This window comes from Suncus etruscus, chromosome 8, assembly GCF_024139225.1.
Source record: "Suncus etruscus isolate mSunEtr1 chromosome 8, mSunEtr1.pri.cur, whole genome shotgun sequence".
NCBI classification, from domain to species: Eukaryota; Metazoa; Chordata; class Mammalia; order Eulipotyphla; family Soricidae; genus Suncus; species Suncus etruscus.
The window spans coordinates 18,000,574-18,004,708 of record NC_064855.1 but is presented as its reverse complement, the minus strand read 5'-3'; the positions used below and the strand labels follow the sequence as shown (position 1 = coordinate 18,004,708).

Below are 4,135 nucleotides of genomic sequence, written 5' to 3'. Positions count from 1 at the left end.
GAAGGAACTAAGCCTTCCACATGTAGATGTGCCCTGCTTGCTCGCCAGCTCGGGCCTGTTTTCTCTTCTGAATGCCAATCTTCCCCTGGACCCAGCCTGGCTTCTCTGGTATCTCAGAGCCCCTGTTGCCTTGTTTTAAAGCGGGCTGCAGGGAAAGAAGGGCCAGTGGATCATGAAAATGTCTCATTCCCCAGCACACAGGAATGGTCATTCCTACATCATCAACACCCTGGGCCTTTTATTTTTTTCCAGGGGAGAGCACAAACGCAGTCCCCCACTACCACAAATTTTATGCAGTCGAGTTTCCCACATTTGGAGGAAATCGCAGGGGTCAGCACATCCGGAGTGCAATGGATAATCCTCGCCCTGGGGAAACCACCTTCGTGATCATGGTATCTCCCCTGCCAGGTAAGGATACCCTGGGCTTCTCTTACACCTAGAAGTTCAAAGAAATTGTGTCTGAGCCTCAACCCTCCTTTCCTTCCTTCTTTTTTTTTTTTTTTTGTTTTGAGACCACAGCCCACAATGCTCAGGGGTTAATCCTGACTCTATGCTCAAGTATTGATATTATGCCTGGTGGGGCTCAGGAGACCATAGAGTAGTAGGCTGGGGATCAAACCCAGGTTGGCCTCCTGCAAGGCAAGTGCCCAGCCCCATTTTTCCTCCTCTGTTGTTAATTAAAATATAAAGAATATGGTATAAATGTCTACATGTTGGGTGAGGCCAACCCAGGCACCTGTTTCTAACCCCTCAGGAGAACGGGTCTGATGATGCAGATAGTGGGGGAGAAATAATTCACAAGCAGTCAGTTGAAGTTTCATCAGAGTCAGCTTGCTTTTATTCCATGGCTCTGTCCGCCATATGCATTTCCTCATATGTGCTTCTTTGCTAAACTTTCTGCTGACCCTCTCAGGCTTTTTTGCTTCATCCTCCTTCATGTGTCTTTCTCTCTCCACTCCCTCCAAGCCAGCACCTTTTATTCTTTATTCAAAACCCAGGTGTGGGCGGGTCTGACCATCCAGGTTAATCCAGGTGGGATTAACATTTCAAAAGGAAGTTTAGGTAAGGGGAAGGGATACCCCACATGTTCCACTTCTTTGTTTTACAAAACAAAACAAAAAATTAGAAAAGTTACAAAACTTTTGTTCTCTTATTCCACGCCAGAGGTGGAAACTTCATATCAGAACTTAAAGTTTAATTTGTATACAATTCTTCTCAAAACAATCAGCCTTTTTCATATGTTATACATCGCAAAATTTTTCCTCGACTTTTCTAAGCATAAACATTAGAACTTCTCTGCAGATACATTTATTGTTTGAAAATCCCTAGCATTATCACACCAAGTACTGCTAATAAGTCTAGAACAGCCAAGTTACTTTCCATAAACTTCTCTAAACGAAATCACAAGCACATATATGCAGATAATACAGTTTGAAAATAAGTTGCTACCTAAGATACACAATGAAACATCATAGCAATTGGAAAACATTCATTAGGATAGCTCAGAACCTTAAAACCAACAACATTATACATTCCCCCAGAATTGTACAAACTAATAATAAACCACTAAAGTTAGATACAAAATTTTTGTTTGCAGTGAGTGGGGCTTAGACCAAAAATAGTAAGATCCATTCAGATAAAACACATTTTAACCAGCAAGATAATGACTGATGCAAGTAGGGTCAGGGGATTAACCTGAAACACAGTTAAGATGCAGAAGGTTTTGAAAAATAGCTTCTCCTCCATTGGGCTTCGGCTGGGCTCGTGCTCTCAATCTCCACCTTCTTCTTCTTCTATGTTAGGCTGCCAAGATTACCTGGGCCCGAATTTGGGCTGGAAACTCCCCTTCCATTGAAGCTTCCTTTCTGGCTTCTTCCCAGTCAGTGATTTCTATAGGTTTCTGCAGATTGGGAGGCTGAGGTCCTCAGAAAAAGCACCTTTGGTAGAAGAAGGGCTGTGGGTCTCATCATCTGGTGACTGCTCCAAGTTTTCAGCTCTATTCGCTTCACAGCCTGCTTTTGTCGTGCCTGATGGGGTCTCTGCCATGTTCAGAACAGGCTCCACGTGGGTCAATATTCTGGCCTCTCCATTCTCAGTCCAGCTCAAAAAGGCTGTGACTAGCCACCAGTGGGTCCAGGCACTCACCATCGTTGAGGTCTTCTCGGATTATCGGGTCCCGTGTCCCTGTTCGGACACCAGTTGATTAAAATATAAAGTATAGGGGCTGGAGCGATAGTGCAGTGGTAGGGCATTTGCCTTGCACATGGCTGGCCCAGGACGGACCTCAGTTCGATTCCCGGTGTCCCATATGATCCCCCAAACCAGGAGCAATTTCTGAGATCATAGCTGGAAGTAAACCTTAAGAGTCACCAGGTGTGGCCCAAAAGCAAACCAACCAAATAAACAAAAAAATAAAGTATACAGTATAAAGTTCCACGTGTTGGGTAAAGCCACCCCAGGTACCGTGTTCCTAACCCCTCAGGCGAACGGGTCTGATAATGCAGATAGTGGCAAAGAAATAATTCACAATAGTCAGTTAAAATTTTATCAGTCAGCTTGCTTTTATTCCATGGCTCTCTCTGCCATATATACTTCTCAGGTGCTTCATTTGCTTCATATGCTTCTCATGTGTGTTTCTCTGCTAAACTTTCTGCTGCTCCTCTCTGTCAGGCTTTTGCTGCTTCCTCCTTTATGTGTCTTTCTCTCTCTCCTCCCCCAAGCCAATACCTTTTATTCTTTATTTAAAATAGCCTGCCCAACCCAGGTGTAGGCAGGTCTGATCATCCAGGTGGAATTAATATCTCAAAAGGAAGCTTAGGTAAGGGTGTTGGGGGAGGGATACTCCACATCTTTTTTTTTTTGGGGGGGGGCCACACCCGGCCGATGCTCAGGAGTTAATCCTGGCTGTCTGCTCAGAAATAGCTCCTGGCAGGCACAGGGGGCCATATGGGACACCGTGATTCGAACCAACCACCTTTGGTCCTGGATCGGCTGCTTGCAAGGCAAACGCCGCTGTGCTATCTCTCCGGGCCCGATACTCCACATCTTGTATCTTTTTTTTTTTTTTTTTGAAGGGAGCACACACAGCAGCACTCAGGGCTTACTCCTTAACTCTATTCAGAAATTACTCCTAGCAAGCTCAGGACCATATGAGATGCCGGAAATCAAACCTGGGTCATGCATGGCAAATGCTCTCCCTGCTGTGCTATCTCCAGCATCTCATCTTGCATCTTACTTAACTCTATAGCCCAGATCTCTCCCCATGACGGCAGGCTTGCAAGGCAAAGACATAAGCCAGGGCCAGCTATCAGGGCTTAGGGAGGGTCAGTATGAGCAGGCAAGGTGAGGTCTGTCTGGCACGGTTGGATAAATATGGGGCGGGGGTGGGAGGCGCATACTTTTCACCAGTTGCAGAGGTACCTGGGTAAAAGGTGCAGAGGCTAGGGTAGCTGCCTTTATGCCTGGGGATAAGGGAATGCATGTGAAGCAGCACATCCCTCTTCTAAACTTGCACCCCTAAATTTCATGAAACCTTTCTTTCTCAGCACAGAAGATGCCCACTCTTGGCTGACCCAGGCAGAGTGCAGAGAAGCAAGTTTAGCACTGGGGCATGGGTGCATAAATGTGGTGCTAGACGATGGGCTCCAGGCAGAACCTGACAAACATCTAGGAGCAGGGCAGGAACACAAGAGGGACCCCAAGAGGCTCCAAACACAAGGACAAGGACTGGACCATCTTCTAGACCCCTACCTTACAGGAGGGTTGGAGTGGGGGAGTACCGGAGAACTGCCAGAGTTCTGACCTCAGAGCTCCTAGCCTGGCACATGGGAGGTGCCTGGAGCATTTCTGTGTGAAACTCACCCTGAATATTGGGGACTATGGTGAACGCTAGGGCATAGCCCTGAGTCTCTCCCTCAAGCCCGATAGGCAGCTAGGGTGAGCTCCGTGGGTAATGTTTTCAGGCTGTCCTGAGTCTTCAGAGCCTTCCACCCTGGGGGAGGAGTATCGGGTTGAAGAGCTTCCAGTCAGCTCTGGGAGGGGGTGTCTCTGGGTGTGCTCTGCTCCCTACAAGCCTTGTGTCACACATAAGCACATATGCACATGCATGCATGGACAAACAGACCTCCAAGAACCC

At 47.0% G+C, this 4,135-nt stretch overlaps 1 non-coding gene across 1 annotated transcript; it reads right to left on the bottom strand.

Annotated features, from left to right (window-relative positions):
• Positions 1–249: 249 nt before the first annotated feature.
• On the bottom strand, positions 250–416 carry LOC126017242 (U1 spliceosomal RNA). Its single transcript, XR_007498876.1, has one exon. It is a non-coding gene; the product is annotated as a U1 spliceosomal RNA (small nuclear RNA).
• Positions 417–4,135: the final 3,719 nt, after the last annotated feature.